The sequence below is a fragment of the Anarrhichthys ocellatus genome, unplaced genomic scaffold (genome assembly GCF_004355925.1).
Source record: "Anarrhichthys ocellatus isolate YVR2014 unplaced genomic scaffold, GSC_Weel_1.0 scaffold6, whole genome shotgun sequence".
In the NCBI taxonomy this organism is placed as follows: Eukaryota; Metazoa; Chordata; class Actinopteri; order Perciformes; family Anarhichadidae; genus Anarrhichthys; species Anarrhichthys ocellatus.
Genome location: NW_022280036.1, coordinates 2,803,521 through 2,817,522, shown reverse-complemented (window position 1 = coordinate 2,817,522; position 14,002 = coordinate 2,803,521). Strand labels below are relative to the sequence as shown.

The 14,002-nt window shown below is 43.3% G+C and overlaps 1 protein-coding gene across 1 annotated transcript in view; it reads left to right on the top strand.

Moving 5' to 3' along the window:
- The window catches only part of znf536 (zinc finger protein 536), a 224,436-nt gene that overhangs the window by 77,965 nt on the left and 132,469 nt on the right, over positions 1 to 14,002 (top strand). The window contains 1 exon segment of the mRNA XM_031846060.1: positions 2,582 to 2,681. The gene's annotated coding sequence lies outside the window, so the exon portion shown is untranslated.

Sequence of the window (14,002 nt, the reverse complement as noted above, 5' to 3'; positions counted from 1 at the left end):
CCCCCCCCCCCCCCCCCCCCCAAAGCATACCCTGCTTTTACTGCTTTTACTCTATTTTTACTGTACAAGGGACCATAATTTACTAAATGAACATCATGCTGTATTGAAGAAGACTTGAAACTAGAGATTGAGACCATAAACTCATGTTTACAATGTTTACTGAGGTAATAAATCAAGAGAGAAGTAGAGTCATTTTCTCATAGACTTCTATACAGTCTGACTTCTTTTTACAACCGGAGGAGTCGCCCCCTGCTGGTCAGTAGAGAGAATGCAAGTGTAAGGCACTTCCGCATTGGCTTCACTTTTCAGACCCGGTTGTTGCCGCCTGATTTTAGAGCTAGTAATTAGGAAACAGGGTTGATGGGACCTGCCTAAGAAATAAAACACACGGCTGCTGCCATTACTACCAGTAACCAAAGGTACTACAAAATCAACCAGGACTGAAATTTTAAGAATCCTAGCTTAAACTTAAGTGAGAACACATATTAAAAACAATGTCCCCCTTTCAGCGACACAGTGCTATATACAGCAAATTAAATTATTCATTTAATTTTACTCACATGTAAGCAACATTTCAATGTTGTCGGTTGTTTGTGGTGGCGCTCTGTAACAAAATATTAATTTTATTAGCTTGTCATATGATTTTATGTCAAATATGAATCTCCAAAGTAACCATAGCTGTCAAATAGATGGAGTAGCGTACAAAGTACAGTAGTTCCCTCTACCTAAAGTACCTCAAAATTGTACTCCAATACAGTCCTTGAGTAAATGTGCTTTCCACCACCACCTGTTAGTAAGCACAGTACAATGAGCTTTGGCAGAGATGTCACCTGTGAGGAAAGAATCAGGGACAAACGATGTGTTTTCGCAATTTTTCAGCAAAGACAGTTTCTTCCCACAATTCTGCTCTATTCTAATTTTAGTCGTGCTCCTCTTTATGTTCGAACACCACTAAAATCGCTCAAAACTCATATGTTGAGTGTTACCAGAAAGCCAGTCAAAACTGTAGCGGGCCCAGAAAAAACACACTGAAAGGTTTGGATGCAATTCACATATAGGTCAATTAAATGCAACAACATCTGCTCTCTCCCTACCATTTGCATATAGCATTCATATGTTAATGATGTCCCTTGTTTTTTTTTTTTGTTTTTTTTTTCTGCATATGTGCATGTGTGTTTGTGTGCGCTGTTTGTTTCTCTCTGTGTGTATTTTTTTTCCTGTACTTCCTCCCCTCCTCCCAGTTTCTTTGTATCGCCAAACAAAAAGAGATGCAGAAAATTTGGATTCATACTTCCCTTTTTGGGAAAAAAAAAACTACCAGATACTCCCGTCCTATTTTCACTTCCTCTCGCCTGACGATTAAAGGGGAGGTTAGACGAGTTGCCACAGTTGTTCCATTGCCGTGCCCCTGATTTCGACAAGAAGCCCCTTTAACAGCAGAGAAGGCAAGGCCTCTCTCTTCCCCAAGCAGCTTAATGCCTTATAAATCAATGATGACACAGATGGACTAGCGATAATCTATTTAGAATGCCTCACAGCAAATATTGTTGTGCAGATGATTAGACTGCCAGTTATTTTAACTCAGACCCCCTAAACCCAATCTTCCGCTTCTCGTAATGCTCCTTAGATTTATGGGCGGTAATTTGGGATTTGATATTTTTGTTATTTGAAATAAATTTGGCAAGAAAGACGTGCTTCCAAATGGTGGAAATTAAAAGTGAAAACAGGTTGTGGCATATTGTCTATGTGTGTGTGTGTGTGTGTACGTGTATGTGTGTGTGTGTATGTCTTGGGTGGCATGGGCAGCTTGAGGAACAAAAGACATGAAGAGGTGCCGGTGTCTGTGCCAAGGCCATAATGATAAGGCATGTTTCTTTAAAGAAGGGGGGGAGACAGACCTTCAGCCGAATTGTATCTCCAGGGCATTTGTGTGTGTGTGTGTGTGTGTGCGTGCGTGCGCGCGCGTGCTAGACAGTCTAGTGACACGAGGGGGGTTAATGGCAATCCAGGGTCTCTGCCCCTTTTCATGGTCGATGGGTCTCAATTTAGCGTGCGAGGAGGAGGAGGAAGAGAAGAGAAGAGAGAGGAGGAGGAGGAGGAGGAGGAGTGCAAAAATGAAGTGGAGGTTGTCAGACGTTGGCAGCTGCTTGGAGGCCCTGATAAATATAAGCCCTTATTGATCGTCTGAAAATGAAAGATCCCCGAGTGGCGTGCAGTATTTAGCTTCTTGTCTGCCTCGTGTCAGCAGTGGCCTTGCCCTGGAGGGATAGATTTTCAGCTGTGCCTCCGGGCACCGCGGCGCGCCCGCTGGCTTTGATTTCATCTTTAACCTTTTTCGACTGTGCTCCCTTGACCTCTGCAGCGTCGCCCCCGCTGAATTTGTTAGATCTTCATCTTGGCATGGACACCCACCCCCTCCCTCCCCCACCTCATCTTCTTCCTCCTCGCCCCCCATCACTGTCCCCTCCGCCAGCCCGCCGTCCCCCCCCCCCGTCCGTCTTCCTCCTTCAGGTCTATATTTCATCATCGCCTCCTCTTCTAATCTTTTTCTTTCTCTCCACTCCTCCGTTTCTCCCTCTAGGTGGCCATTCCAGTAAGCAGTAGTCAGTCAGGAGTGACGGCGAGGGGCCACTTGATCCTAACAAACGGGTTGCACTCCAGTATGCAGTTGGTGTGTTAAGGTAAGCCCACGAGCGATTGACACCTCAACCCCAGTAGCAAAATGTCTTCAACTTTGACGATTCTACCACATTTTTCCCCAAACCCTGCACGGTATTTGCTTCTCACACTGTGACCATAAAAACAACAAGGCACATACACACCAGTAAATGCACACATACGCTCACACACTCCAACTGTTCGTCATTCGCTCACCATTTAGTCTTATCCCCAAAGGCACTCTGTCTTAAACCAAAACACACACACACACACACACGCAGACAGTCACACGGCTACAGTACACTGCTGCTATGTGCGCAGACAGAACTTGTAACAATCTGGATTGTGATAATCTATGATAATCATCCACCACATGCCACCTAAAAACGCACATGGGTGGCATTCAACACCCACACTGGCACATTGCTTCAGTGCATCTCGCCTCCCTCTGCCGCTCTCCCCAATGTCACTACCTCCAGCGTCAATGTCACCACTCTGCTCCTTATTTCTCTTTTATGTATGAGGAGACTCGCGCGACAACACGCTGCGAAGGAGGGGGGGGGGGATTTAGAACAATTTATGTTTGGCATTAGTGTAATTGAATCCCACTCGTATATCAAAGTAAGAAAGTTGCGAGGTGGTTGGTGATATAAATACGAGGTAGGGATCCATGAAAACACGGATCCTTCCCTCCCCTTTTTCCCTTGTCTTCCGAACAATGTCTCCCATCTTTTTTTTTATTCTTCCCCTCTCTCCCCTACTTTAGCTAGATGGATGATAAATTCCCAGCCAGAGAGCCAGCAACAGCTGTTGGCAGACAGGCCTGATATGAGAATAGCAGCATAGGATGAGCAGGCATTAAAAATTAATATGCTATTTAGCCTAGGTGTATTTTAGGTATTTGACATTTTCATGTCCGGGACAGACTAAATTTATTCATAGTACAGAAAAAAAAAAATAAAAAAAATAAGAAGAGAGGAATGGGTGGGGGGTGGCGTGGGTGTCGATAGAATGCTAACTGAAGGCCATTCCGTCTTCATGCTCACCCTGTTTCACCTTCCCACCACACTGATGGAAGAGGTGGGGTGGTGGTGTTTGGCTGCTCCTTATACGTATGTATACGCTCCACAGTAGAATATGACACGGCTGGTAGTACTGATTACGTCGCACACAAGTGGAAACCGTTCCCCAGCAAAACTCCCACACTTTTTTATCTGCACATGGAAGGTCTAGCTCAAAAGATAAGTGTGTGTGAAAGCAAAGCAATAGCCAGGCTAACATTTAAATGGTCAAACCATTCCCTGTTAGTCCTCTGTCACTGCTCCAATCCCTGTTATGTGATATCAGTACTTATATGACTTCCTGATATCTATTACCACAGTATTCAAAACCGATTGTGTATTTAGTTATTTTTCTTATTCATGATATTTTAGTATCAATTTTTTTTAAAAGAAAACATTGGTATTGGAGACTGAAAACTGGGAGTATTTTCCAGCGTTTTGTCCTGCGCTTAACCAAAAGTCAAGTTGGGAATGTGTTGATTGTCCTGTGTTCCACTGATGTAGTGTTTCTCAAGCTTTCAGCCACATTTAATGGCCTTCCTCAGAGGATGGAATTGTTCAGTCATGGAGACGGTTTAATTGTGAGGTAATTGTGAGATTGTAATTGTTTCATGTGAGGTATGCGTGTCATTTACTTGATATTTGGTCACGTGTTAGTAAGTGGACCCAGTAATGTCAATTTACAGTAAAATGTACATTTACATTTCCCTGACGAGCGAAACTCTTGTCGCCATTTGAGTAATCATTTTCTCTCAGAAGCAAAAAGTTGAAGTAGCGTGACTTAACCACAACACCTCTTCGGAAGGAGGTCGGGTCAATGGTTTGCTCAACCAAGCGTGCCACTTTGACTTTGTGTCTTTGTTCTTTTTTTTTTTTCACCAACCGTCAACGTTGCTTTCTTTTAACCATGCCCACATTCTTTTCCTGACTATAAAACCATAAAACTCGTCACTATAGCCGCTGCAAATCAGAAAGCATTTTATCATAAGATGGTTCATCATGAATTATCAAGTCTTTTGGAATGTGTAAGAACAACATTCATTCCCAGACTTCATGTACAGAGCAGTTGAGTTGCATGTTGAAGAGGAAGAAAGAAATACTGTAGTAGAGTAGCGATATCCAGTATTCTCTTTTATCTAGATTAGAAAACTTAAACGCCAGCTGTCATTACACACACAATACTCAGCAATGCAAACGTTACATTCTGTTCAATTATAAACATGATTAAATGCAATTCCGCTGCAAAATACACCATACACAGAGAAATGTCTCATTTTGGCAATGAATTGATACGATGAGGTTTTATGTTATTTATACATTTCGGTCTTGAATCACTGACTCCTCGCCGACGGCCCAGGATCAGGAAGCTCCTCCACCGCTACTGAGCCACTGCTCCGCAGTCAAACGCAAGGAGGTCCAGACAGCAAAAGTACAAGTCCCATGCTGAGCCATGCTAGGGCAGTCCTCTCTCTTCATCACTCCCCCCCCCCCCCCCTTAGTGATTAACGACCAATGCTGCTCTAGTACATCTCTATATCCCTCCTCATCCCTCCCTCGCTAATCGTTGTGAAATCTTAGACATGGCCTGGATTTGGCCTCCTGGAGAAGGGGGGGGGGGATTGGATTGAAGGGCAATTTCCCCCTCCCACAGCATCCATATCACTTTTGACTTTCTTCTTCCTTGATATGCCATTGCTTCCCTTTATTCAAATATATTAACACATATTTTTACACGTTGTTCATTTAGGGTGAGAGACTCTTTCCTTCTTTCCATCAGTTTATGGCACTTCATTAAACAACCTGCATAAGCAATGCATACAAGCAGGGATTGGTCACTGTGAAGGGAGGATGCTGCGGAGCCATGCTTTGACCTTTTGTCAACCATTATTTAATCAAAGTGAATGTATTTGACAAAACATATCTTAACTCAAGGTCCACTTACTAGCTTTTTTTTTTCATCAGAACTTTCAATCGCAATCTCCGTCTCTGCCCAAGCATAGTTTATGGCATCATAAACCATCTCTGGCCGTCCGCTGACTCGTGGTCGATGACGTCAGCGAACGGTACGAAAAAAACTCCATGAACAGGCTTCAATTTGCTGGGGAAGACCCTGAGAGTGTGGGTTGAAACCTTCACCAAAGCTAGTAAGTGGAACTTTAGTCAAGGTTACTTTGGCAAAGTATTATTTTCAAGGACCAGAAATAATTTTCTCCCTCAACTGACCCCAAAAGTGAAGTGAAATCACATCGGCTAATTAGATGAATGGGCAGACATGACTCAAGGCTGGATTAAAACCCGTGTAATTATAACCACAGTGCTTGCACCTGCGCTAATTCTCCAACCAGCATGTAACGGCGTCACGACGGTATCACTTCTCGTTGTCTTTATTTATACCTCTGGTTTAGCAAGTACCCATCTTCCCTTCCGCCCTTTGTTTCTCCCCTTTTCACCTCTTTGTCTGCTAATTATTTGATTTCCTTTCTTCCACTTCCACCCTCCCCTCGCGCCCTCTTTCTCTCCATCTCCATTGCTTCCCCACTTGGCAGCAACTTCCCGTCGCGGCACTGCACAGCACTGTATATACACTGACGGTTATTACCTTGGGGAACGTTTAGCAGCTCTGTGTTTAACACCATATAACCTCCGCTACATCAGCGGCGGCAACGCAGGGAAAAACCTGGGAGGTGGAAACCAGAGACGGCTTGTGTTAGGTGAGTGTTTGACTGATCACCACGATAAAGACGACAAGGGAGAGAGAGAGAGGGTGAGAGAGAGAGAGACAGAGAGAGAGGGAGCATGTGACAAGCCCGCTTTATTTCAACTTATTGGATGATCAGTGATTCTTAAGGAGAGGGAACATTTCTTGCGATATCTCTCACTACAAAGTAAATAGAAATCAAAGCCCCTCACGCTCCGAGGCAGAAGCACTATATGAAAGAAACTGTCTTAACAACCTCCTTCATTTCGGCTCTTTTTTTTCCGTCTGTACTTCTCATTGATTTCACGTAACCGATGTTAAGTGAAACTATTTGAGAGGCAATGGAGCCACTTGACTTTCTGTCTCGAAAGGCAGGCAGTGATTGGCTGCCAGTGCGGTCAAATAAAGCTAATCTATCTTTGGTAGTACTTGTGTTTCTGTTATTCTTAATTATGTGATCAGACTTCTGTTTGATATCCATTCGACTAATTTAAAGTTCAATTGAGACATCAAGTTAAGTTCCCTTTGACTGCAGTTTTCTTACTGTCACTACGGACTAAAATGTGTCTTTTGAGTAGGCAGCGAATTACCGTCGCTCCCTGTCATTCATGTGCCCCCGCCCTCCCCTGACTAACATATAGTACACATGAACCAGCCCCCCCAACAGCTTTCACATCCCCCCCCCGTTCTGCACCCAACTCCTCCCCCCTTCTCCCCGATTGGGATCTCTAGGCGTTGTTGTCCGTCTCAGAGGAGTTTGAGATCGGTGTGTCGAGCAACCTGACAACAACAGGACTACCAAAGGAGCCAAAGCCGAGACGTGTCCATGTCCATCACTGTGCTTGTCCACAAGCACGGGGGACACAGACACCGTCAGGTGATCATGAAAAAAAAGAGAGCGTTCAGGGGGATTGGGCGCTGAGACACACACACAGACACACACACACGTTCAGGGGTTTCTCTCTCTCCGTCCCATCATCCTCCCAGGATATCAGGTTGTAATTGATATATGGGCTCAGCTGTCTCTCCCTACCTCACTGTTTTGTGTGTGTCTGTGTGTGTGTGTGTGTGTTGAGGTTGACTTCGCTTACAGTTCTTCCTAGAAAAAAAAGCAATAAAAAAGAAAAAGAAAAAAGAAGTTGCGTCATTCCACAATTCCACAAAAGACCTTATGTGTTATCAAAGTAACTTCCAGCATATTAGCGCCAACCCCCTCATATCCTCTGTCGCCCCCCCCCAGCGCCCGCCGCCTCCCTCTCCCCCTTTGTGGCACCGCTCGCTCGCCTCGGCAAGCTTCCTGAATTAAACTGCCGGCTTCCTGTTCTTTTATATGCACGGCCACATCTGGGGCGCCCGCTCGCAAGGCCCCGCCGCTTAATAACAATCACCTTCCCTTTCACTCGGCCCTGATTGTTTCTAATTCGCCCTGACAGATAGTAGCTGACAAGCCGCCCGCGCCTCCCTCCCTCCGTGACCCGAGCTCACTCAGCACACTTATAAGGCCTGTCATTTTTAATATTTGATTTTCACTTCGTAAAAAGTTATGTGTTTTAGAGCTGCCACAGCCACCGTCGCCGCACCTCCTCCTCCCCCCTCCACCTCCCCAATCGTATGATGAAATCAGTATTTAACTGAAAGCACCAGTCGACGAATGGCTGTCCCTCCCTTCCCTTTCCCTTCTTGGCCCTTTCACTTCATCCTTTTTTTTTTTTTGAAAGCCTCCCGCTCTCCATCTCCTCCTCCTCCTCTTTCATTAATTGTCTTTCTCTCTCTCTCTGCCTTCATCATTTCCACCTTCCCCTTTTCTTTCTGTCTCTTTCGCTCAATCTCTTCCCCTCGCTTACTCTATGAGGAAAAAGCAAGTGGGAGAATGTAGCGGCGCAATCGCACGGACTCGTGCAAGCTGGTCTCTAACCCACAGCGAGCCACCTTTCGCGGCCACATCCACCCAGGCGTACACAGCGCAAAGCTGCACGGCTAAGAATGGAGCCATGTGTATTGACAAATAACCGGCGTCCACATCCGTCCGTCAGACGTGCAGCTTACTGGCTTCCAGCGTTATTTGCTTTCCATTGATTCCCATTAAAAGGCATATGGAGCCGTGTAAAATGCATATCAGGTAGGCTGATCATTAAATGAAAGGATGGATTCATCGACAGCTTGACGGATGACATTTTGCCGAGCGATCCATATAGCCCTTCAATAAAAACACAATTTGGAGCTTAAGACAAAGAAGAGAGGGGAAAAAAGGAAAAGAAAAGAAAAGAAGGCATTTACGATGGAGAAGGGGAGCAATACAGTGATTAGAAGATGGATTTACAGCAGTACACAAAACAACTATGCATTAACACATTGACACAATCGTACACACACACAACCCATTTTTGACTGATGTTAACATAGTATACTGGTAGCTCACTAAAAAACTCACCAAAGTGATTTACAAAAGCTGCACTTTGTCACCACTTTTTGAAATGTTGCCGTTATCTGACAGTTGATTACCAATCCCAATTAAAGCAAATTAAAGGACGCATGGGTTTGAATGTGTGAATTCAGTGCCTATGCAGGAGGTCTTTCACCCTTTATGCAGCTATAGGCAGAATGAAACAGTGCAGGGGTCAATGTGGTGGAAGGGCCTGGGAGATTGCTTCCCATCACAGACCTGTGATTAATTATGTGACCACAAACTCTGCCATAACTACATTATGAAAGTTACTTGACAAAAACATCAATGTTGACTTCTTGTCACATCGGGGGCGAACAGCTGTCTCCTGGCTGAAATGTCGCTGTTTGTCGGATGGACAGCAGCAGCTGTTGGATGGAGAGTGACAGAGACCCAGAACCAGGACTTCTGTCAGACTCTGCCGCAGTAAAATGAGAGGTTTCCTTAAGGGACTCTGGTGCTCGGAAACACTACCACTTTTGTCCACAGGGACCGCCAAAATCATGAGAAAAAGGTTCCTCATGATAGCTTTAATCATACCGTAATGTCCATGTATGATGTTTGTGTGTGTGTGTAAAAATGTTGGCATTGGAAAAAAGCCTCATTATTGAACATAGCTTGATCTGTTTTTCAGAGTCAACGTTTTTGTCTGGCGATAGAGTTGGGTGGGCGGTTCGCCAGTGCCGTCCGAAACAGTTACAAATTACCGATAACAAATATGATATCTGTCACTACTATGGTTAACGACTGCATGACACGTACTTGGTAAAGGAAAGATGGTGGTTTAGGGGGTAACTTTCTTTGGTTTAGGGGGCTGGCCTTTCTCCCTTCATCTCCTGTCAGGTCTCTACTGACTGCTGTCTGATGGGGGGCTCAAGGTAACCAAAGAATAATCTAACTTTAGTCGTGTTTATGCTACCATTTGTCTTGTGGGGAAAGGTCTCCCGGGTCAAAAAGACATTTTATATTTTAATTCACTGTTTAGTAATACAGCGAATAATACATCATCATCAGACCACTAAATCATCCAGCAACTCTGTAAACACTTTTCTTTCCATCATCGCAGTCAGCCTTGTGCACCCAAACATTGTCTAACAAACATACCCCCCCACCCTGCCCCGCCCGCCAAGACATACTTCCATTTCGGGACACCAAGGTGCCCGAGGCGCGCCCACTGCCAATCTCCGTCTTTACCCGACGACAAAAACACAACTAATTGGAGTACCACTGCATGTTTTCACTAAAGGCACAATTTAATTACATCTGAGCTGGGAATGAGTATTTTGGGAATGTCTGTATGTTCATTCAAACAAATGGAGCGAATGAAAAGCAATATTTGTTTTGCTTTGATTAGCAAACGGGCAGGGTAATTTGTTAAGGAGAGAACGAGCGAGGGCAGAAAATGTCTGTTTAACCCCCAGCTTTCCAGTGGTGGACTACTTTCTCTACACAAACACACACACACACACACACACACACACACACACACACACACTTCTTCCCCTCCCTAAACATCTGTGCCCCTTCCGTCCTAAACATTAATGAACTTTTGCTCCTGGCTTTGTGACTCTGACCTCCCTCTTCTGCTCTCTTTTTTTATCGTCTTATTCTTTCTCGTCTGCCTTTCTTTCTCCCTGAGCCAGAGCGTCTCTTCCTGTGGTCCTCCTGTTCATAAATCCTTTATTAATAACTCAGTGAATAATGTAAAGAGTATTGTTTTCTCCAAGGTTGTATTAATAAACATGAATGAATTTATTTGTCTTCACCAAAGCATGATTAATGCACATTAATGCCTGGATATTGCTCACTCTGCCCTGCTGCATCACAAAGCACATATCAACCCCCCCATCCCTGTCTCTCCCACCCAAAAAAAAGGAAAAAAAAAGACCTATCAACATTAAATATTTATGGCATAATATTAATGGTTTTGTAAAGAAAATAACAAGTTATTAATCCTCTGATTAACAACTGATTAACCTTTTTTATTAAACACGTGATCCGTGCATCATCGACTCAGGATATGTCGACTGACTGCGCGGCAGAATAATTATTTTTGTGTCTTTTCTAATTGCAAAAATCGCATGGCTGAACTATATGTGTGTGTATGTGTTTATTTTTAATTTTTTTTTCCCCTTCCTCTTTTGCCTTGACACATGCACAGATACACCGCTCGCACTTGTTCAAACAACACGAGATGTATGTAGCCCGAGATTACGGCGAGGGATAAAGGAGAGGAAGAAAATAAAACACACAAACATAACTGGCACATTCTTTTCACATTGAGGGGAGAACAAGAGCGGCGCCTAAATTTAGCGGCAGATCTTTTTTAAAACAATGGGGTTTAATTCACATATCCGTTTATTCTGCAGTCACTGGCATGGGGTGGGAAAGTGGAGCGCAAACATGGCTGAAGGACAAAACATTTTTTCCCCTCTGCATTTTTTTGTCACTGCTCATCTCAAAGCTATTGTCTGTGTATTTTTAGTTCTCGTCAACTGAAAGACAGTCATGTTGTTTTTTTTGACATAACGGCACCGACTTCAGATCAGAGAAAAATGAATTAGACACAATTGGAATCTCTAGATCAATCCACCAGTCTCTTTTTATTTCTTTTTTTTGTGGTGTTTTAGTGGCAGTTTAGTATTTTTACAGTCAGTAAAAGTGCTCATTCTGCAGAGTGTAATATGTTATGTTATATTATTAGATTATTTAACTCATGTCTTAATGTGTGAGACTGTGTCTTACTGTGTTGGCTGAAGAGGAGACATTTGAACTATTTGCTGGTTAGTGTAATCTGTAAGAAGACATCATATTTGACGTGCTAAGTATATGTTCCGTATGTAAAAACTTAGTGTGCAAAGTAACTATAGCTGTCAGATAACTGTAGTGGAGTAAAGTACAAAGTAGAACCTTTCATTGGATCTTTTATCTTCTCTCCAAATGCCGTTTGTCGAGCATTAGTTGTCCTTTTACCACAGTTGTTTGGCGATTCTTAGCTAAGCTAGCCAAACAACCTTTGGCTAGCTTAGCTAATGTGTTAGCTCCAAATAGCTAACACATTAGCTATTTGGAGCTCATGTGTGAATAACGCATCATTCTAAATGGCTGTTGAGTTACTATCGGGACACTCTGGGAATAACTGTTGTCCATTTAACTCTTTACACTTCTTTTTACCTTTACTCTTATTGGCTACATGCGTACTTTTACTGGATTGATAACCAGTGTGTTTCCTTATGGGAACTTAATGTTAATCTTTCTCTAGCGATACTTTGCTTCTTCCTGCCATGAAGCACAATAGAACTCATTTGACAGCTGCAAAAAAAAAAAGTCTTCATGGAGTGCTGCTCGGGTGTGAAAGAACTGACCTCTGGTGCTCTGCAGTGTGGGGATCCTTCTACAGTACGAGTGAAAGTCTGAAGCACTGAGGAGGGTAGTGTTTTAACAAGCCTTTAATAACTCACGGGCATGTTTTTACTGCTGCCGTGACTAAATAGCCATGAGTTATGAGTTATGAGACTTTTTAAAACACTACCACCCTTCTTCAACAGCTCTTAATTTGAGTTTATGCTTTTGGAGTTTGGGATTCCTTTGGTCTAACTGTTGTTCATGGAATCTCATCATTTTCTGATTTGTAATTGCTATCATTGGTTTTGTTTTCTCCAACGGCACTCAGCTGTCCTACCTTTATTGGGAATGTGTTTAGCTCACTGCATAGCTGTGCACGTACATGCATAGTGACATAAACTGTGCAGTGAAAAGTAGCGTGTATATTATATCACTTTTTTTGTGTGTCATCTGAAATAAATGTTTGCCCTGATTTGGCAGAACAGTGAAGGTAACAACAGATGGTGTCTTAACTTTATTTTTAGTGCTTGGTCATCACTACATTCAACCTAATCTCTAAAAAAATGTTAGCATCGTACGCCTCGAATGCGTTTCATGAATACATTTCATATCAGCCTCATGCTTTAGAAACACACTAAACCACGTTGTTAAAGTTTCGAAACAATTGGTTTAGTTTCGGCAACAAAACTACTTGGTTGTGGTGAGAAAAAAGATCGTGACTTGTGTTAAAATAGTAACATAACAACGTAACTAGCATAAATACACAACAACCGTCCTTAACGGACTTTGTAACAACGTTACGTAACAAGTGTAAAGTCAACATTTAATTTGGGTTTTACATGGGACACAATCGGCGGTCTCCTGGGTAAAAGTCCTGTGTGTCTTTCACCTATGGACCACACCTCCCAGCCGCCCTCATTTACATATTTTACGATATCCAAAATCTAAGAAGATACCTTGTTTCATAACATATCGCCCAGCCCTAAACAGAGTAACTTTCAATAACTTTTATATGTTCATACCACGTAACGGTCGCTCCACGCACTACGCCGCCTGCCCTGTGTACCGCAATTGACATATCCGTGGTTTGCAGAAACGTACGACGCCAACCATATTAATTCATCTATTTTGCCAAGCTGTCTTAACACATACAGAGAGTAGATCTGAATGGCATGCCGTATATAAATAAGACATTCCTGTTTGAATTGTCTTTGTGTAAAGGGAAGCGAGAAGTGTCAACACGGCTACATTTCCTGCAACCCGACCTTATAAAACCAAGCTCCTCACACCAGCTCACCTCAGCCGTTTGTGTTACTTGGTTTTCTCCTGTTTCTTCCCATGCACCCTTGCTTTCCATCTTTCTGAGCTACACTGGGCCCAGTTTGCCAGTTTCCAGCTCTATTAAAGGCCTGAGCAATGTAAAAAGACAGCGCTATAGATGTCTTTTTGGTGAGCTGCATGAAGGGATAAGTGTGTTGGTGAACACTTGTTTTTTTTTTTTGCCTATGATGGATCGCGGCTCATTCCTGCGGGGGGTTTGCTTTGTTACTTTCCCCCTTTCTCTCTTTCTCCCTCTTTCTTTTGCTCTCTCCCCTGCTGTTCTAAACACCAACAGCAGGCTTCACCTTGTCTACTTTCTCTTAACCATTGAACCTTTCACACAGGTCACTTTCCCACATCTCTCTCTCTCTCCAATCCATTGTCTCAACATTCAGATTCCTCAGTTATCTCTTATCTCAGTTAAACTTTCTTTACATCTCTTGTTCTTTTCTTTTTGTTCTCTCTTTTAACTCCTGC